At 39.0% G+C, this 22,477-nt stretch overlaps 1 protein-coding gene across 1 annotated transcript in view; it reads right to left on the bottom strand.

The window, feature by feature from the left end:
* ENTREP2 (endosomal transmembrane epsin interactor 2) overlaps window positions 1-21,656 on the bottom strand; it is an 81,746-nt gene extending 60,090 nt beyond the window's left edge. Inside the window, exon 1 of the mRNA XM_059482320.1 lies at window positions 21,640-21,656. The gene's annotated coding sequence lies outside the window, so the exon portion shown is untranslated. The remainder of the gene's footprint in view (window positions 1-21,639) is intronic.
* Between the last annotated feature and the right edge of the window lie 821 nt (window positions 21,657-22,477).

Genomic DNA, 22,477 nt, shown 5'->3' with positions numbered 1-22,477 from the left:
GCATTGGTGTTTTCTAGTGAAATCTGACAAGTGACATGCTTCCAAAATTCAAGGCAAACTCTAGGCAAGAATTAAAAGCACCAAAATCTCTGTAAGTCTAATTCTACTGTAGAGGCTCCTTAACCTGTCAGCAGACAATAGGTTTGGGTGGTACATGACTTGCTCTTCCAGGAATTTTAATACAATTGATTATTCGGGCAATAATAGCCCAAATGCTTAATGAATAAAAGCATATCCTTAGTTCCAAAATCAAAGCCCAGAGCTATTTTAAGTGCAAGGAGAATGCAAAAGAGAAAATCCTATAACCATTACAGAGCAACTAAAATAATGCCTCTTTTCTCTTCATAAGGGATTCAGAGAGATTACTGATGTGTAACACTAAATTCATTTGCACAGCAAGTTGTAATTTATAATAAACATGGTTAAAATACTTGAACTCCTAAACACTGCAGACAGAAAAACTTCCTGTACAATACTGGTTACAAAACCAAGCTGGATCATCAAATTGAAATATTTCCCATATTGATTTGGAAATAAAGTGAGAATAGAACACCAATCTTCATATGAGACCTCATCTAACACCAGAGCCATTTGCCAGATCCTGGTGGTCTGCTTTCTAGGATTATTTAATGGCCATTCAACCACAAACCACACTCTACAGAAACTCCTTTCCCACAGAAAAATTAAGCTCAAGGAGTCCAAAGGCTTATTCCAACTGACTCTAAGGTCAGGACTTCTGCTAAATATCATGGGAACTGTGTGTCAAGATTAAGAGGAAAAACATCTTAGAGTCTTAAAAGAGCAGTTTTCCATTTTTACATTACTGCTAGATTGAAACAATTTACTCTAAAAATTTGTTCCTGGGGTTTTACAGAATCATTCATCATCATCAGAACTCAGACCCACAGAAACTGCTTCCTTACTGCATCAAATAAAACCTGCATTGTACAAGATCCACCTGCATTGTCACCTGTGGAGGAAGTAAAATCCCAGAAAAAATGATTCCCGCTGCCATGTGAAGCATGCTTGTTTAACAAGGATTACAGATTACCAGCATCATTCCTGACCTTTAGAGGCTGATCTACTACCACGTCCAAAAATGTTAATTTCATATGGTACAGCCATTCACATACAGGCACTAGACTAAGCAGTGTTTTATTCTCTTTAAAACACCTTCTTAAATGCCTCTAAGAAATAACTATAACTTTATCTAATATTAAATGGCCAAGCTCAAATATGACCATTTTCCCACTTCAGTGGGCAGTCAGATGTCTTCATTTAAAAAAATTCCACAGAGTCAAAGGCAAAGCAAACTGAGTAAGCAGTACATCAAACTCAATTATATTTCAAAGACAGGGCCTCTTTGGTTTGTTCTACTTGTCTCTGATTGCCTGCAAAAAGCTCACAAAGAAGCTTTGAAATTACCATCCCAGCAAGATTCCCACACTCTCAATGTTTGTGTTACTGCAGTCTGGCTGACCACAGACTCAACAAAAGCCCAACATATTGACTTTCATAAAAGCAGCTATATCCCTGCTTCAGCTGGAGATACTTTATTCATTAAGACAGGATAAACTCAAAACAAGACAGAGAGACTAAAACTTACTTCCAAATTATTTAGGGCTATTACATTTTATGCACACTAACACAACCTAAAAAGTTTTAACTTGTATTTTTGGCATTTAGATTCCATCTTAGTTAAATAAATTTGAAAATTAGCTCTCAAAACCCAAGACAGTGGTATGGTATTCCAGAACATGAGGTGTCACTTGTCTTTTCAAAAAACATGCTTGACTTTGAACTCAGGCATGTAATAGAATGAGATAGTGACTTTGCACACAATATCTGGTTTTAGAACCATCTCCTCACTATCTTTCCACATTCACTTTTCAGAATCACCATCTGAGATGCAAAAGCTTTGTTTTTAAGCTGAAGAAGGCAGAGAGAGATGGATCTATTCTACTCTAGCCAGCAGCTTTCTTTTTGTCCACATGGAGAAAGTTGACAGGAAGACAATGACAACAATGGTTGTTCTGAAACAAGTATCCATGCACTTTACAGGGAAACTTGGCTTTCTAGCAATATGGGACAGACCAAGGACCACTTGAAGCTTGCTGATTAATGGATAGGAGAAATTCAAATTGAGTTCCCCTCAGCTGGCAGCTGATGTGAAGAAAATCAGCCTCAGCACTGCAGAGCTGTCAGGAAGACTCTCTGAAGTTATTGCTATTGATTTATAGGAACATGACAACCTGTGCCTTGTGTCAAGGAGTCTGGTTAGGGTTACATCAGATTCTGGTGACTTAACTGGGAAATATTCTCTACAGGACACTCTGCAGTAGTAATTACACCCCATCTTGCACTACTGTAAACACATCATGACTAAACATAAAGACCACAGAAATGTGGCAATCCACTACAAAATCAGCAGAACAATGTCTGGATGTTGGGAAGAGGGGTCAAGTTTCTTTGTTTTGGTGGGTTTGTTTTTTGTTATGTGTTTTTTTTTTCTTTTTAATAGGAAAAAAAAAATCAATGCAAGTAACAAGGAAGATGACAGAACAAGGGAAGAGAAAATAGTAGAGCAATAAAAAGAACAGCTCTACACACAATAAAAAAGGCACTGAAAAACCTGAAAGTCACATTAATAGAAACTACATTATGCAAATAGTCTGCTATTCCTGTTTCATTCATCAACTTGGGAAACACAGATATTAGAAAGCCTCTAGAATACTACTGATTTTCATTAGACAAAAAGTCACTTAAAAGATTCAAAGCTTGCTAAATGGGATTCAGTTTTCTACAGCTTCTACAGCTTTTCCATATACAGGTATCTAAGAGAGCCCAGACAAAATGAGCCTCAGCTACCTGAGGTAGCTCACAGGTACCAGCTGGATCAGGAACCCAGAGCTGGGACTCTCCTGTTCTCTCACAGACCCAGTGAAGTCTCAGACTGATGGAGCTCCACATGCAAGAGTACGTGCAGTGTGCCCAAGGTGACAGTGGGCACTGTGCTCACACTGCTCAGGTGACAGTGGGCACTGTGCTCACACTGCTCAGGTGAGGTGACAGTGGGCACTGTGCTCACACTGCTCAGGTGAGGTGACAGTGGGCACTGTGCTCACACTGCTCAGACACCAAGGAGATGCAGCCACATCATTCACACCCCACAGGCACCAGAAATGAAAAGTTCGTGCAGCCAGTACATCCTGTCATTTCTCTCTCCTCCCTCCTTAGCTGCTTGCTGGATCAAGCAGTTTAAAGAAGATATTTCATATCTAATCATAATACTAAAAACACTGCTTTCACTTCTTTAAGGCAAACTTTAACAAAGGAAAAAGCAATCTTTTATTTGGCTGATTTTAGGGTAACTCAGTAGTCTCAACAGAATCAATCTTTCAGAAGTCTTTTTCTCTAGGGAACACAGGTGAGAACAGTGCTCTCACTGTGAAAGTAAACTCATTCACAACTACAATACTCTCTTCATAATGAAGTTAAACACCAAATCAAGGAACTTAACTAATACTTCTAAGAAAGAAATTCTACACCAAAAGAAAAAGTTATGACCGAATATAAAACTAGAAAAATTTAGAAGTGAGAGGAACTTCTGCGTTCAGGTCAGTAAAATTAAGTTCTTCAGCTTATCAAAAACTTTTGCTGACTTTATGCCAAGTTATATACAACTACTGCTACATTCCTTTCCAATCAAAAACAAAAACTCAGATCTAATCTACAGAAAGGAGAGCAGAGATCCTAACAAACAGCATTTGTCAACATCATCCTTAAAAATGAGTAACTTGCCCAGTATATGTCTCTGCAATATTTCCCCTTTAGAACTCACCTTGATTTATACAGCACACTGTATGGATTCCCAGGGAAATTACCTCGGTGCAGGAATGAAACATAGCAAGTGTAAAGAAATCTGTAATTCAGTTTTTAATAAACTCATCCAGCTCCCATAAAGAAACAAAATGAGTCTACAGAAAACTCCAGTAAATGAGCCTCAAACCAGTCCCCGAGTGCACATGCATCATTTGGCATTTGTATTTCGTTTTTTTTAAGTGCATTTTGCAAAGCTGACAAGTGCTTAATTGGCCTGAGTACAAGATAGTCCTGAATATCAAGTGACTCATTCTGCAAGAGCAAAAAAAGAGAAAAAAAAGAAGAGTGAATTGCACCAGAGCATCTAAACCTGGCATATGTCAGTCTTGCTGAAACCCCCAGCAGAGAGCCCATGGAACATAAAGAAATTTTAAATATCTCAGCGCAAAATCACTTTAAAGGACCCAGCATAACCCACAGCAACCAAAGTGCCATGCCTTGGGTCCCAGCTGAGGAGCTCAGTCAGAGCATGGATTCAGAGCCTTGTTACCCTAAGCAGCACCAGCACTTCTCAGCTGCAGAGACAGATACAAGATTAGCCCAGAAAATGAGACCAAAATATGAAAGACCAAACAAAACACTTTTGTTCATTCTGGAGTCAAAAGGATCAGGAGAAGAGTTCTGGGACACAGAAACTGGGAATTATAACAGAAAGTCATTTTGATCTTGAAGGTGGCATGGACATAATTAATTAATCACAGCTTCTGCTTCATTAAATACTCCTTAAAGAGGAGGAAAGAAACTGAATAAGAAAGAATGATGAAGGCTGTCAAAAACAAAACACAATAATATTCAGCATTCAGTGAGTATTAATGTGGATTGGGAATCTTTTTCATTTTAACAATTCTCACAATAAATAACTCTTGCAAAAAACTTCAATTACTCTCTTAAAATGACACTGATTTTGTTCCCTGGGATAGAAAAAACCATCATATTCTCAGTCATTTTTGTATTTCAGCATGTAAAGGAACTTTCATCTATAAAGGAACTTTCATCTATGTCTTCTCATCCCACTTTCTTCAGAATTTCCTTCCTACTCGTTGTAAAACTGTTCCCAGACATTACAGACCCTTTGTAACACACACAGCACTCAGCCTTGCTTTACACCACTACCAGGTACTTGTTCTTTTTTCACAGGGTTACACAGTCAGACACTCAATGGCTAAACACCTAAGGAAAGTCTAATGACATGAAGAGAAAAAAAAAAAAAAAAAGAAACCAGACTCAGAAGGAAAGTACAAAGGAAAAAGCTGGAAAGCTTGGGTCTTTTTAGAGTAGGTTTCCTGATTCTGGAAAGCACAAATCTTTGTCACTTCAATAGGTCATCTCACCTTTCCGTGCTTCAGACTCTGCAAATTAAGACAGTTCTTTGCTCATTCACTGCAGCGTTGCAAAATTTCATTAACTTAGAGCATGTTATACAGCATGTCAGATTCTGCTTGTAATAAACAAGCTCTACTGTATTTTTTCAAAGTAATTTCAGAAAAGACACCTTTAGAAATCCATACATCGTCCCTGCGGTATTTACCTCAGAAGGTTCTTAGTCTCTCTCCTGATATTCTACCCACAGAAATTTGGTGGTGATAGAGGGACCCTCACTGATGTTCTAATTGTTTTCCTTAGCTTCTGACACTGCTGGTAACTGCTTTGAAGGACACAGGACTTCTTTATCCCCAACAAGTGAAAGATGCAGAGAAGCATCCTTCATTTCTTCAGTCTTTATTTTACAGAAAGACCTCAAACCCAACTTGTTCCAGAATTCCAGTACAGCTTCACAAGAAACATTACCACGGAATATTATTGATCATTTTGCAGATCAGTTGTGTTAGAGCACAAAAAAACTGCAGGAGGGGCAGCAAAATTGTTACTGCTGTTGATAAAAAGAAGGAAAAAAGACAAAATCTCTCCTGTCCCTTCCCTCTAGACTTTCTATCCTACTTTCCATCTTGAGACATGGAAATCAGTAACAGCACCAAGTGTATTATCAAGACAGGAGATAGAGAGCATTGCCAATTCCCTGTGGAGTTTGGTTTTGTTTTGGTAGTTTTTTGTTTGATTTTAAATTCACACACACACAAAGAGTAAAAGCAGATAACTGCTAAACAGGGAGCTCTGCAGCAGGCAGGCACTGGGGAAATGGGATATGAAAAAGAAAGGGCCAGAGAAATGAAGTCAGAAAACTGCCAGAAGTCAGTAGTATAGTCAGAAAAATGTAATGAAAATCAAATTTAAAAACATCATTAAAAGCAATACTGTAACTATTAACAGAAGTGCAAACAAATATATAATTTTTTTGCTAGCAGGCAGCTAAAAAACAAACCACTTAAGATATAAAAATATGATAGCAAAATTAAAAATATTCTGTTTTGTAGCTGATAATTATCCCCTTTAAAGTTTAGTATTCAACATAAGCTGTCTTTTGCAGATATGTTCTGTAAATTTCTGAAAATGTTTGAAGAATCAGTGAAACTATGGAGAAGCAGCAGAGATGCTGCATGGCAAATGCACAATTCACCAAGGAGCAATTGATGCCAAGTGATGCAGACTCAAAACTCATTCCTGCTCCAGCAGTTCTGCAGACCATGCTCAGTGAAACTGCTGCCTGCCCAATTAACATCTTATTTATTGTCTCAGCAGAGAAAAAAAATCACTGCATTGCTGCTCTTACAACACAGAAATAACCCCTTGCTATACCTCAAAATATGATGGAATTGAACACAGTTTGTTACTCAGGTTATTACTAGATACAATAAAGGTCATTCTGAACCTCTATTTTACACATCAAAATGCTGAGCCACTGCATATTCAAAGATAATAAGCCATTTTTTTTAATTTTTAGGATGCTTTTGACCTTCCACTAACTACAGACACTACATGTTTATAAAATGCTTATCAATATTAATTTCCCAAACTGACAAGGAGCAGGCTTAGGTTAGGGGTTAGGCAGGAATTGTTCCCTGTGAGGGTGGGCAGGCCCTGGCACAGGTGCCCAGAGCAGCTGTGGCTGCCCCATCTCTGGAAGTGGCCAAGGCCAGGCTGGACAGGGCTTGGAGCACCCTGGGACAGTGGAAGGTGTCCCTGCCCATGGCAGAGAGGATGGAATGTGAGGAGCTTTAGGCCATTCTATAATTTCATTATATACATTATGCTCCAGAAATTATTCTTGCTCCCCTACTGATAACAAACTCATAAAAAAAAAATCATTAGTTTCTTTAAAATATCTTCCTGAAATATAAGAGAGTTAAAAACTAGGATGTGGTACTCTGTTCCCATATCACAGTTACTCCTGTATTCACTGAAGTTCTTGTCTCCCTTCCTGCCAGTAAGGTTATGAGTACTCAAAAAACAATTACTAAAATCATATGTACAATTTTGGAATCGGCAACAAACTACCTATTTAGCAATTGTAACCCAGGGACACAAAAACTTAATGGTGCTGCTTACTAAATACTCAAAGAAAAAGCAGTTTGCCACATTTTGAAATACTCTAATCCATCAACCAATTCTGTAAGTAGCAGTAACAGAACAGAAATGTGGTCTAAAAAGCTCCTTTCAATTGATTTACATCTTGGGAAAGCCAAAGAAACCCAATCTTTTTCTGCCTCAAGGTCTCCAAGAGAGGAGATCAGCAAGAGAAGCTTTCTCAAATCAGTCACACAATTTTAATTTCCTCAAATATACAACCTCTCAATTATATTTTTCCCCTAATTTCTCACCATTTCTTCCTTCTTTGCAGTCTGCAGGATGTGCTTTTAACAGTAAAGAAATCCTGGGCTCTAGGTAAGGCTCCACATTAAGCATTTGAGAGTCTGTGCAAGACTTCACAGTGCTTTCCTAGAACTCACCGTCAATATTTGGAAACTAAAACCATGCTTTTTATTTGCATTTAGTGATTCTACAGGGAGGCAGTAAATTCTCTGTGTGCTGTCATGGCTTGTCATTTTTAAGCTATAAAATCCATCCCCACCTTATACATGAAAAGAAATCACAAACATATCAAATCTTGATATTAGTTGGAATACAGTCCTAGCGTAGAATTTTCAAAGCAGATGAAGTAAATAAGATTCAACACTGAAAGGAAATCACAGTAATTAATACTTCTAAACGACTCTGAAAATTTGAATCTTCATTTTTCCTTCTTCTGAAAATGACAAACTGTATACATTTATGATTTTACAATACCACTTACCTGTCAGTAAAAGGCTATAATTTGTTCTCTGTTGCACACCAAATACCTTTAAAAGCAAAGCAGAAGACTTTTAACTAGAAAACTATTAAATATTCAAAGTAATTTTCTGCTACAGCTCGAGTCAAACATGACTTGAGTCACATAGTGCTGGCTTCCAATTTATAAATCCTTTTAGCAGTGTTATATAAACACAACAGAAAGTGATTTTCTCCAAGTACTTGTACAGTAATTCCTTTGAGGAACAATAAGAGAGAGAATGGAACCAGAAAACACGTGCAAGTGTTAATAACTGGCAGATTTACAAACATGAAACATCCTACATACTTATTAAAACATCATTTCAATGACAGCTATTACACCTACTACCAAAAGCACTTCTAATGAACCAGAGACTGTCAGATTATTCCTGCATGGCAAGAGGATCATTTAGGGACTAAGGCAGAAAGACAAAACTGGCTGAAGCCAAGGAGAGACATGAAAAGATTCTTCTAGCAACACAAAACCACAAGATTTGTCCATTAGCTACCAGGAAAGCTCCTCCCATGAAAAGTTCTCCAGTCTTCTCCATAGAAAATACCTTCTGGGCTTTTTCAAAAAATGGTAGTTATGACCAGTTATTCAATACTTGTAAAAGTTCCAGTTCTGCAAATCAGAATTAATTTAAAAAAACCTGAGATGAATTTGAATCCTTCAGCTAGGCATGGCCTATTGAAACACACAGCATCACAGAGTGGCACCAAACCCACCCAAATCTCCAGCTGTCACCCAGGAGTTTCCACCCCTCAAAAAGCCTGTTATGGATCAGCACAGGGAGTGTGTGCAGCTCCCCAAAACAGCATGTTTGTAACAGGAGGGTCACAGCCACAGGCAGGGCAGGCCAGCAGGAGCTGAGCTGCTGAGGGAGCAGATGCTGTTGGGAAGCTGACATCCACACCATCCACGGCTCTGCCTTGGCAGGGCTTGTTTTGCTTGGGTGCTTGTGGGGGTTGGTTTGTTTGTTTGTGTTTTTCTTTGCTTGTTTCATCTCGTTTTGGGTTTTTTTGTGGTAGGGTGTGGGGGTTTTGTCGGGTTTTTGTTGTTAGCTGGGGTGTATTTTGGTTGTTTTGTTGAGCCTTAAGAAACAAGATCTAGCTCCAGTCGGAGCCTGTGGATTTACCTGCCCACCCAGAGCCAGCCAGCATGAGAGCTGCTGGGGAAGCAGAGCTGCTGGGGAAGCACACTTTGCAGTTTAGTGCTACCCAGTCTGCATGCTCAGAGAGCTCCAGAAGATGAATCAGAGCCCAGTGTGCAGAATTCATTCTGCAAGTGTGTAGCTACAATATTTTCTGAAAAACCTTTTATTTAGGATTTTTCTTCTTGAGAAGCTGAGAGGCCTCAGGAAAAAAATGTAAACAATGGTTATCTGCTGCTGTGGAATGCAACAGGTGGGTCTGTGATTGGTCTCACAGAGTTGTTTTTAATTAATGGCCAGTCACAGCCCAGCTGGCTCGGACTCTGTCCCACACACAAGCCTTTGTTATTTATTCCTTCTTTTTCTATTCTTAGCCAGCCTTCTGATGAAATCCTTTCTTCTATTCTTTTAGTATAGTTTTAATATAATACATACCATACAAAAATAAATCAAGCCTTCTGAAACACGGTGTCAGATCCACCTCTCTCCCCTCATGCTGAGACCCCTGTGAACACCATCAAAGGAGTGCACACCTGAACCCACACAGCTCTGTGGGGACACACTGACATAACCATCCACACACCACCTCAGGCTGGGAGACATGATGGTACCACAACCAAAGAACTGTGAAATATGAAAAGCAAGTATTTCAAACAGGAAATTAAAAGATGTTTGCAAATAAGGATGCTCTAACACTGCTGAAAAATAAACTCAAGAGAAGTAAGGTATTAATACTTGAGTACATAAAGGGACCTAACTGTCAGAAAATGGGAAATATGCAGAAAAGGACTTGAGAATTGGTTTAACCAGGAATTAAAATATAAATAAGAAAGTGACAGAGGGACACAGACAGCATCTGGGAACAAATCAGCAGTGTCATCCATACAGATTGCACAGCATCCATTCTGCTGCCATAAGCACTGGTGAATATTCTCAGCAAGAATGTTCTGCCCAGCTTGCCCACATTTCATTAAATATACCCAACCACTGTAGAGAATCAAGGTCAGAAATAAAGATGCAAAAAGATTTGGAAAACTACTTATAATTAAGTTAGAAAGCTCTGTATGTTTTACCCAGGCTAAAGAACAGTGGCATTTTCTGGTGAGTTAAAAATCCTCAACAAACGAACAGCAACATTTGCCTTGTGCCCACCATATATGCATCCAGAAATATCAGAAGTTTAACTTCCAGAAAGAATTTACATTCCCTGTTAGGATATATAGAGTTAATGTATGAGATTCATATCAGCACAGTTAAGTGCTGGAAGATGCAATCAAGGTTACACAGATTCCTTTATTACCTTACTCCAGGAACAATTTAACAAACATTCAGCTGGAGATGCTGCTGTTTATAGATGGATCTCACACTGAAAATAGAACAGATGAGCTGTTGAGACCTATGCCAGGTGCACATTTCTATAACTTTATGATTTCTGTAAAAAATACATTCTTGATGTTTTATTTTAGTGTGTGCATACATGTAAGCACAGAATCAGGATATGTTTGTAACACTAATTTATTTTCTAATTTACTTATATAAAAATATTTGCGTGAATAATAATCTCTAATAAATTATATATTTATTGGGTATTATTATTTATTAAGAGAACATCATAATTCTCAGAGAAGGCAGTTTACCACTCCTTTGGTGCATTTTAGGCAGCTTTGCTCGTGCACTTAGAATGAATTGGAAGCAAGGAAGGTTTCTGTGTACTCTCCATCACCAAGTATCTCACCTGGGGATTTAGTTATTATCATGCCCTTCCTAAATCTTATATCAATGCCTACAGTTCAAACTTCTGAGACTCCCAAATTCTTTATCAAACAATTTAGTGGTGAAATCCAGCCTAGGTCTACAAGTTAAAACACAATTATCAATCTCTAAATATAGAAAGACTATTAAAGAACCAGCTGGCATTTTAAAACGATGAAAGCCAACACAGTTCTTTGGCACTAGCTGCTCATCAGCACTAGCTGATGTTGCTAAGCTACTGCTGCTGCCCAGTTCATTACACACCATCAGGTAATAAACTCATGCAGGCCACTAGGCTGCAGGGAAAAAAAAAAAAAAGAAGAAAAAAATAAGAAAAAAGAGGAGAAAAATCTCACTCAAAATATAGTGTGACACCAGTAAAACTCACAAGTCAAGTCCTGCCATCTGACTCCATGAAGTGCAGTATAGCTTGTGCCCAAATGAAATGATATACACAGAAAATCAATCAGCCTTTGGTAATGTTTTAGAGTCCACATCATTTTTACTTGCCCTCTTAATTTACTTCAACCTCCTTTTGCTACAACACAGCAAAGTTTTTATTGTTTTGCTACAATGTAGATAAGTTTTTGTTATAGACCTACATTTTGATGAGTGAATTTTTATTTTTGTCAAATAAATTTCTTGATAAAAACCAGAAGAATATTCTGCTTCTGTGGGTCAATGGAGGCAAATGGAACAAACTGGCAGAAAAGATGGTCATTTTTCTGGTGGTTAATTAGAGCCTATGAAGATAATGTTGTTTAGTATGTGATCACTGTTAAAGTATCTTTTGAGTTTCTGGCAGTTTCTATGAGATTCTAGTAGCAGCCTTTTCCCAATTCTTTCATCACTGATCACACTTGGGATTTGCAGCTTTCAAACCCAAACCTGCACTCACTCTTGAGCAGCCCAGCCAGCCCAGGTAGCACCATTAAACCATTTAACAAACCTGGAGAAGACTCCAAATACCTTCCTAATCACATCATCATCTCCACAGTGCTTTTTCTCAAGCTTGATTGCATTTTTATTTAGGACATTACTTTCACACCCTTAGCAAAGCTGTGCTGTCTGGAAGTCAGCCTTTTAACTGTGTTGGTGCAGGCGGAGATAATTCTATTGGAAGACAATTCTGACCACTAAACAATCCTGTCCTTTCCATCATACACTAACTTCCCATAAGCACTAACTTTATGCCTGTGATGTTTCTTCCCTTCATCATACAATTCAACTAAGAGGAACATTATTAAGATCAAATACAAATTGGATGCTTACTGGTTTGGGATTTTTTGGTGGGTTTGGTTTTAGTTTTTTCCCTAAGGTGAATGCATAACCAGTAAAAGAAATTACACAGAATAATATTTAATCATTTTTTACTCTCAGTCAAGAATCAACTGCATTCTGCAAACTTTCCTCTGATCAACACTTTCTACAAAGGAGATAAATGAGAGAGAGCAGAAGAAGAGATCTCAGGTCTAGAGAAGTGACAGAAAAGCAGGAGGGGTTTAATTGCCTGAGGGAAGGGACCCTGGCTGCACTCAAGCACAAAGGCTACTGGAGCTGGGAGCCAAGGCAACCTGGCAAAAGCACCAGGGCACAGCTCCCAGCTCAATACAGCAATTGGAGACCCTCACCTCCACAGACAGAAAGGTCACTGTAGAACTGTGATATTATTGCCTCACCAAGCAAGAGAATTTTCTGGATCTCAATGCTTTTTTTCCTTCTGAATAATTGACCTCCATTTTGTAGGAAAACAAAACAAGCAAGCCCCTATAGGCAGTACATCCTTGAAAGATCAGCTGTCAGCTTACCTTGTTCTAGTTTGTTTCAACACCATATTAGGAAATCCCCACAATATAGATTAAAAAAAAAGCAACTCAAACAACAACAATAAACCAGACAAAAAAAATTCCCCACTAAGCAAAAAAAAAAAAAAAAAAACCCAAACAAATTAACAATAAAAACTAAAAAACAGAACCAAACCAACAACACAAAAAAATTTTTTGCCAAGTTTCCATTTATATTTAAGAGGGTTACTTCCATATATTTGCTATTCCACAGGATTATAAACTGTGAATCTATACTCAACTAATGCTATATTACAATCCTAGATTTCTAGGAAATATTCCTTGCATTATCTGCTCATACATTCCTTAAAGCCTTGCTACAGACCACTGGGTCAGTGAAAGGACTGAATTCATTGTCCCTGCAATATGCTCTAGTTACTTTTTAAAAACATGGGTGGGTTAAGCTAGCAAAGTTTTAATTTCTCAGGCAAAGAAGGGCAAGAACTATTCATCACTATAATGTTTATTAGAGTTGCCTCAGTGTGTTTGTACAACCCTGTTATCCAATGGTGGGGCATATTTAGAGCTTACTGAAGTAACAGATCATCACTTGTCAGATGTGGAAACACAGAGGGAACAGATAGCACATTTCTTAAGAAAGTTCTTAGGGGATTGAGGAGGTGTGAATCTTGTCTGAGAACACACTATTGCTTATTCTCATCTTCCCACTCCTCAGGCATGTCAAGTGGCAACTGGGGAAGCAAACATTTCTCCCATTTAAATGACCAAGGAATTCTTTCACAGACACCAAATACATTGATTTTTAATATTTTATTGCCTTACACTGAAGTTAGTGCCTGCTTCTGAGAAATCCAGTAAACCACACTCCATGCAAGTACAACTTTACTAACTAAAAAGCTGTATGAGGTATCCTTTTCCATGCCAGAGAAACCACCTTCTTTAATACACAAGCCTACCTTTTCTTTCTCAAGCTATTCACTGGTAATTTAATTGGAAAAGAAAGGAACTCTTTTCTCCAGATCTGTTTGTAAAATTACCATTTTTCATCTTCTTCAGGATGATCTCCTCAGAAAGTATTTGTACTTCATCCAAAGTACTATTATATGTATTTATATCATTAAACCTCTCATTTCCACTAGAGTCTCCTGATTAATGCAATCACTGTGCATTATTGTTAATCCACAGGCTTCTTGTGGGCTTCAAACAAATATAATTACACTGACTGTTGAATTTTCTGCTTTCAGAAAACAGAACACTTCATAAAGCCTCTATATTATTTTTAAGTATAAGGTTTCCACATCCTATTCTCCTTTGGCATGTCCTTTGGCCTGAGCTGTAAGTCAGAATTCACACCCATCAGCTCTGTTTGGTGCAGGATTTGCTGGAACTCCCACAGAGCCACCCCTGGCTGTCCCTACGGTGTCCCAAGGAGCAGGGACAGCCCTGGCAGGCGAGGCAGCAGCTGGGCACTCCTGACACTCCTGGCTCACAGTGGAGCTTCTGGCCAGCTGGATGACACAGAGCACAGCTCCAGTGCTGCATTGCCATGCTTTACCCAAAACCAAAACAAGCTCCTCCTGACATTGGTCTCCTTTACCTCCTCAAACTCAACTCAAGGATTACATCAATAACAGCTAAACTGTCTAAAACACTGATTCCTCAGGCTAGAGGTAAAGGAGGTCAAAAGGCTTCTGGTGCCTTCTGTCTGTTAACCATATAACATTTCTGATGTTATATGGTTAACAGACCGAAGGCACCAGAAGCATTTTTAGACCTTTCTGAATCAGGGAAATATTGTTTAAACCATTGCTCTAATTTCTACATGAACTAGTTTTCAAGAATTTGAGCTACAGCTCATTACTACAGCATTCAATTTGGCACCAGGTTCTTTTTCTTGATTAAGTCACATACAGCAGATCCAAGGAAATATATTGTTTGGGGACTCCCATATAGTTCCTAAATATGATATATCTAACTATAAACAAAAAAAAATCTCATTTATTTTTATTTTCCAGGAGCTCTAAATGTTAGTGCATATAGAATTACTTTTCCAAAGGTAAAATTCTTCACAGACCTATATTGTTTCATTGATGTTATATAAATCAAATCAGACACTGATGAGGGGAAGAAATCTTCAGAATCCCAAAATAACCAACCTCCAAAAACAAAAATAAAATTGCTTGCTGCCAAAACATTCAAGATTGAAAAGTAACTGTAACTCTCAAATGGACTCTTTTTTTCCCCCATTATTTCTTATTTTCTCTAATTTTTCAAAATAGGTTAGTTAACAAGATAATTACTTCTGGAGTTATGAACCAAAACAGCTGATTGAGGCAAAACCTTAAGCCCACCCCAAACAATTCATACTGGAAGGCAAGTTTTTAAACTTCCAGGACATGAGAGGGAACTATCAAGGGGAAGGACATTACAATTTGCCTGGTGGTGAATTCCAGTCCCACAGGCACAAAGGGCACTGCAGCAGGGGAAGGTGCAAGGTCAGAAGTAGAAATTAAATTCTTTCTGCTCCTGCCCATTTCTTTAGGCTCACAAAGCAGTGATGGGTGTGACTGAACTCTTCAGACAAACCTCACCCAGACTGACAGCTCCTGTCCCTGGGGAGCACCTTCTCAAAGAGCTGGATTCATACTCCATCCTTCAGGCACTTGGTTCACAGGAAGGGAAAATCCAGCAGTTCCAGAAGTGAGGTCCAAAGGAAGGTGCCAAGCTCCTCCCAGGGAATCATTCCTTAACTGATGGATTTTCTCTTGAGCTAAGAACCAAGCTCTGTTAAAGCACAACAGAAGGTCAGGGAAGGAGGATGAGCACATGGCCTCTGGCAGACACCAAATGCCAGCAGATATTGGTGTGATATTGGTTATCCTTATTATCTGTGCAACACTGTTTGTACTGTCATTATTGCTTTTACAGTAAAGGTTCTTCTCCACTCAGAAGGCAAATATTACATACCAAGAGAAATGAGTCTGTCAAGCCACAGTGAGAGTATTTGAAAAGCTCAAAGGAAAAGCTGCACTGAAGATTTAACGTACTTAGGTAGGAAAGAAAATATTTACTGAATTAACATGAACTTCAAAAACAGAGAGCAATGTTTTAGTACTGTTCCTAGTCACTACTTATTGTAGTGATATTTCATAAGATCTCAAAGCATGGTCTGACTGTGAAGCTTTATTCCAAATTTCAGAAGGAATGAAGGAAAATTTTTAAGGGAGAAAAAGAAGTTCTAAATTATTATAAATTCCTTAGGTCCAGACCAATATATGTCACACAAGAATAAACAGGACAAGAATTTCCTGTTAGGAACTCCTTAAAAAAGCTAATGCCTCCTCTTGTACCAGAACAGATGTGAAAAATTGTTGATGTGAGAGACTTCAGCCTACACGTTAAACCTGACTCCTACATCATAACATTACTTCTGTCCTCCTGAAAGGACAACCATTGCTGGTTTATGCATAAAGGCAACATGGAGACGCTATAACATCCCACCCAAAGTGTGCAGGGTTCTCAGGAGACAAAGTGCCCCTGCCAGCCCACCTGTCCTGCCCTCACTGGTTTCATTCCCTCTGGTTCATGCAGCAGGTTCTGTGCTAGGAGGGGCACAGGTGCATCACAGAAATCCTTGGTGCAGCTCTAAGGGAGTCCTGCAATTACAGACCCATGGCAATGTGTCTCCAGGGCATGAGCCATTATCCTACATGCATTTTCCTTCCTTCCTTCCCCACATCCCCCACTCTAGTGGTGTTTTGTGGCTTGTCTTGCTCTGCTTTTAATGTTACTTTGAACATAAAAATTATTCATCATACTCTGTTGTATCTAAATAAATCTCCACTCCCTAATGTTTTTGTTGTAAACCCAGAAATACTCTTTTTTGATGCTCCCTTTTACTCTTTAAGTGTAACAAAAATTTATTTCACATGAAAACTCTATTATGTTTAAAACCACTGCAAAATGAAAACTCAGATCTAGGACTTCTTGAATTAACATTGCTTTTTGGAAGGCAATTTTCAAGGCAGAAAGGACTACAACAGCATCCATTTGGTTTATTCTAATTTGCAATCAACACAATACCCTTTCAGATAGAAATCATGTCTGTATAGGCAAGCAAGAGGAAGCTCATCTGTTCACCTAAAGATGCCACACTTTCATTAAGAGTTTTCTAAATGCATTTTTATTTTCAGCTCACAAACAGAAAAACTGAAACTTGCCATAACAATGTGTAAGTGGTCCTACACACCCCCAGAAAATTTCTGTTTAGGAGGGAACATGGAAAGGGTCAAGTGTACAGTTTGATACTCTGGATGACCTGAGACACACAGAACAGACTGAGCTCCCTTCACAGCAACACAAACACAGGGCAGCAGCCTTTGCACTGCAGTGTGGAATTACTTTTTTTTAGCCATACATTTCACAAGTTTTCAAAAGGTTTTGTATTTAAGCCTAGGGAAAAATAAAATTTGTTTGAACTACAGCTAATTTCAAGATATGACAAAACCACTTTCTACCAATGTTATTTCCAGAATGACACAGCAATGTCACACATGTCCACAGCAACATCAAAATTCCTGATGACTGTTCACAGAGTCAGAACTTGAAAACCTCTTAGTTTAGTAGCATTAGTCAACAAATTATTCCACTATTTCAGCAGCATTAGTCAACAAATGCTTCCACTGCTCTAACAAAGGAAAACATTGAGTTTGACTGCTCTGATAGAACCATGCTCACTAGAATCCATTATAGGGAGATAATGACTTGTGTTTATTATTGATAAATCAGGTTGTCCCTTGGCTCTTTACATTGAATGCTCAATGCTGGTTTGGTGTTTTGTTTAGTTTTGTTTGTTGTTTTTTTTTTTTTTAACTAAAGAGTAATCTTAATTTCTTTAGCAGACAAAATCTGTCACATCTGAAAAATAGCTGCAAACACGATTTTCCACACAGATGAAAAGAGTTTTTTTCCCTGAAGAGAGTGAATACAAAAGTGACAGCATAAAGCTACATGTTTATTATCTCTCAGTGCCTCTGGATTAAGTGTGTTCAGTTTAAAACCACCTGTTATCTCTGGCACTGAAGGCTTATCTAGAATCTTCAGCTTAAGCCATGCTCTTTTCTGCTAAAACAGTAGCAAAACAAAAAATCTCATAAGTACATTATACCCCACACATGAAAATAATTCTGCTGAGATTGACTCTTTGGAAGTGACAGAAATAACAAACCTGCATAGCTATCAGTGAGGACATTATTTGCTGGTTCTGCAGAACAGAAGTGACTCATGATGATGGCTTCTAGAAAGAAGGAAAGTTCATATCTAAAACTGAAAGCAAGTTTGCTAAGTAGAGTAACTCCTACTTTGTAAATCAGACCCAAAAGTTTAAAATTGTGCTGCTGTTTCAACTACCCAAGTTTAAATCAAGCTGTTATAAAGATCAGAAATCCAAGTGTTAAATTCAGTTTGCCTCCTTTAAGCAAAAATACATATTCTTCAGTGTTTACTCATTTTTATCAGAATATGAAAATAAAACAAAACAAAACCAATAATAAAACCAAATAATACACTTTTTAGAATATTATGAAATTATTCAATGTTTTAAACCACAATCTATTGGAAAACAATGTCTCAGAATAAGTGATGCAGCAGTAATTCCAGTAAGTATTTCTCATTTACTGCAAATTAGCTCAAAAGTACTCCACCCACTCAAGGCCCTTAAAAGCAACACACCAAGCACTGGCATCTGCTCCTCAGAACCGGCTATTTTAGTCTGCAGACCTGCAGCAAACTACCAATGGAGATGTAACCAGGATGGAGGAAAATTCTGCCCAGCACAAAGCATTTCCAGCCATTTGTGGGGAGCTCAGATCCTCTGCACAATACAGGAGCTCTCAGATTGGTAATTCAGGAAACCTGTGGGGCCAAAGAGCAAATGGAACACCAGCAGATCTGTTTGCAAAAGAATCTGGTCTTGAGAGCACCCACACCAAGCACTCAGTGGATGAGTGACCATTCACACAGGCTCCAGTGTGGCCCAGAGATTTCATCCTCCCAGCAGGCAGATTCCATTTGCTCTCCCAGCTCATCCTCTGGCTCCATTTATCCCAGGAGCAGAGTCTGTGTGTGAGAACACTCCTGGTGAGCAGGAGCAGTGAGTGGGAGCACACACACAGCCAGAACTGGAACACTGACACGGACACATCCACAGACCACCAAAAATAAAAAGGACAAAATAGATTGGGGACAGGACTGCAGCTTCAAACTGCACAGGCAAGAGCTTGTGAAGGAATTGTCCTTACAAACAGGTTGTAAACCCTCTGTTTATGGGGTAGACACAGTGATTCTATGACTTTGCCAAAGATGGAAGACTAAGCTTTGGGGCATATTGATCTTAAAATGTTGCCTGCACGTAAGCTGGGATGCTCTGAATGTATAAATATTCCTCAATTATAAATTCCCTATGTTTGTCACATTTGCATAACACTCCTTTAAAGCAATGTGCTTGCTCCCAAAGAGATGAGGTAATGACCACACCACCTGCTTCTAGAAGAGTAGCTTTCTCTAAATACACTGAAATTGTTCTACTCCTCTAAGTTACATATTTCAGGCACTTCACACCTTACACAGTCCCATTATCTGTTCTGCCCTTGGATCCCAGAAGGCACAGGAGTAAGCAGAAAAATCAATTGTGAAAGAATAGTTAATTAAACATAATAATTCACAATTCATTCCTTTAGTAAGTCACAACATAAAACTAAAATGAAGGTGCAATAAGTTCAGCAGCTGCAAATAACTAGATTATTTACCTTAGAAATTCCCATTTCCACCAAGGTACTTAGCTCTGTCCCAGTTTCTCAGTAGACTTAACCTGTTCCTCACAGCTAGTTCTCCTAACTTCCTGGGCAGTATTTACTGTCCTTTACACCAATGCTCCTACATTTCCAGCATTCAAACAAATGGCTGGAAAGGACAACCAGCATCCAGGAAAAATATTTCGTTCCTAAAGAGACTGAAACATACATCTGTCTTTCTGCTACAGAATAAACAAAAACAAACCCACAACAAAGTAACTAAAAGCTGTATGCTGACAACAGTAAGAAACTTACTCAAAAAATATTTTTATTCTGCAGTCTGGCTGCCTACAGAAATATAAAGACTTCAGAATACAAGTCACTTATAATAATATGGGATTAATAAAAACAATGCTATTTCTTCCCTACAGACTGGACACCTCCTGCTTCTTATCATAATTATCTTTGCTTTCTTCCACTGCTCCTTCCTGTAACACAGGAAGTTTTTAAATTAAATTGCTCTTAAGGCTAAGGCAACAGAACATACTCAGAAGCAATAAAGCTGATGTGCCTCCTGAAACAAATAATGTTGCCTCCCATGAGTCTGCTATTCTCTAGTGCACTGGAGACAAAAAAATCTCAAGGTTGTACTTGGCCCCAAATCCTCAGAAGCTACAAGCAGTTATTTTACCAGGCACAGTTCAAAGAATTAAAAAGGAATACTGTAATCTTTCTGACTGTTCCTCTGTCCAGCTGATTTGCTGTCATTCCATCAGGATATGGAAACAACACTCACCCATGAATGGCCTGCTCCAAAGCCCTGCCTGAGCACAGACTCCACAAAGCATCCACAGAGGATGCACCCAAGGCTCTCAGTTCTGATGTTCTATGAGGTGTATGAGCTCCTCCTGTGCACCAATGCCAAGGTTTAACTGCATCTATTAACAGCCTCGTGGGTTTTCTGGGTTGCATGTTTCTGGGTTTTTTGTCAGTCACACAACACAGTCAGGATGTACAAACCAAGAATGCTAATACAATTAATAATGGTCCATTGCAGACATGGCACATTGCAATCCTTGGGCAGTTTGTGAAGGTGACAAGCAAACCTGTGCAGGTGACTGATTTTTTTTTTTACCAACACTGTGTAGCACAACACACACCCCTAGCAGGCTTCCTGAGACACAAAGTTCCAGACAGCTGACCTCCTTCCACAGACTGCTCACATTTCAAAGCCCTGACAAACTTACAAAGGGAAGGAAAGAGGTGGCTGAGGTGTCAGCAAATCCAAAAAGAAGTCAGAAAAACCCAGAAATCAGATAGTAGTTAATAAAGGATACAGTGGTACACAGTAACAGATAATGTCTCAAAGAATCAAAGTTCATGTAATTCTTTTGCAAGTGTGCAACTGAAGGTTCCACTATCTGTAACTAAAACTGAGACTACACATTAAAATTCCTAACTGATCAGTCAAACTGGTAGTACTACTTTCTCAAATGTATCATCCCATTGAGCAGCTTTTATTTTGTCCCTATCAGAGGGGCAAAAACCTACCGTGACTTATTGGCCATATTGTGAATAGGCAAAATATTACTAAGTCATTTGTAGGATTTTTGAAGTGATTCATTTCCTGGTCTTCTAAATTTCACCAAATGGAAACAAGGAACATCAAAGTAACTGTCCTACTGAGTGGATGCATGCTCTTTCAGGAATGACATAAGATCTTCAACAGCCACATAGAGAAATCAGTTTCATTTGTTCCCTGGGCTTCACTATTTGATAATCTGTATTAGAGGTCTGGTAAGTCTCCCAGAAATTTCTTCTGTGTGGAAATTTACCTACCCAGTTTCCAAACCAGCAATACAAACTCCTCCAAAAGAAGCCTGAAAGTGAATATTTAGAGATACAGAACATTTGCTGAACCAGCAGCAAACTTCACAGAAAAACAAATTGTCCACAACAAACTAATCATCATGGCTATGTGCAGTCATGATATTGCAAAGGTTCTATTACATGCCATTGCAAGGGTTCCATACTGCTAGAGTCTCGTACCTCCTTGATGTTTCCTGGTACTCAGCTCCTCCAGACACTGACTCTTCCTGGTCCTCACAGCAGCCAACTGACTCCAGTTCCCACCAATCCACTCTTTCATAACACTTGTTCTTACTGGCCTCAGGTGTGGCCTGTTAACATCAGGCCTGCTCCCAATCTTTAGTAATTGGTTCAGCTGCAACTCTTTAGGGAATAAGATTACATTTTATCTTCTATCCCCCTACAGCTGTGAGTCCACAGATTTGGAATCCGCTATTAGAACAATCCTCTGCAGAGAAGGGATCTGGTCACACACTCTCACCCAAAAAGAGTTTCCCCCAAGGAAGCTGCGGGCTGAGCTCTCAGGCAGTGTGTGCTACCCAGGAGTGCACAACCAAGCAATCCATACTGTGGGTTCTCATACCCCAGAGAGGATCCAGAGCTCTCATAGAGCACACTCAGAAGCACAGGGGACATTTGGTGAAAAACCACCTGATAACCACAGAGTTGGAGTTCCATTTCTACCTACAGCAGGTGGACAGGAAAGCTGCCCTTGGAGTCCTAGACATGAAATTATCATCTGCAAGCCAAATAAACAAATAAATGTGTTCCAGGTTGTCCCAGTTCACTGAACACTGGATCACACCACAGGAGCAGTGAGGGTCCTTTCTCTCAAGGAGCTTGGCTTTGCTTTCACAGTCACACTGTTGGCAAGAGGTTTCTCATGCAAACTTCAAGTTCCTTACCCCAAGCTACAACTATCCCTCTACTCCTCCTGACTATCCACAGGCAATAATGGAAAATACCAGAAGAAGACAGAACAGGGGATAGGAGGAAGGAAAAAAACCCAAACTCTTTA

The sequence above is a fragment of the Ammospiza nelsoni genome, chromosome 14 (assembly GCF_027579445.1).
Source record: "Ammospiza nelsoni isolate bAmmNel1 chromosome 14, bAmmNel1.pri, whole genome shotgun sequence".
NCBI lineage: Eukaryota > Metazoa > Chordata > Aves > Passeriformes > Passerellidae > Ammospiza > Ammospiza nelsoni.
This window is presented reverse-complemented; position numbering and strand designations above follow the sequence as displayed.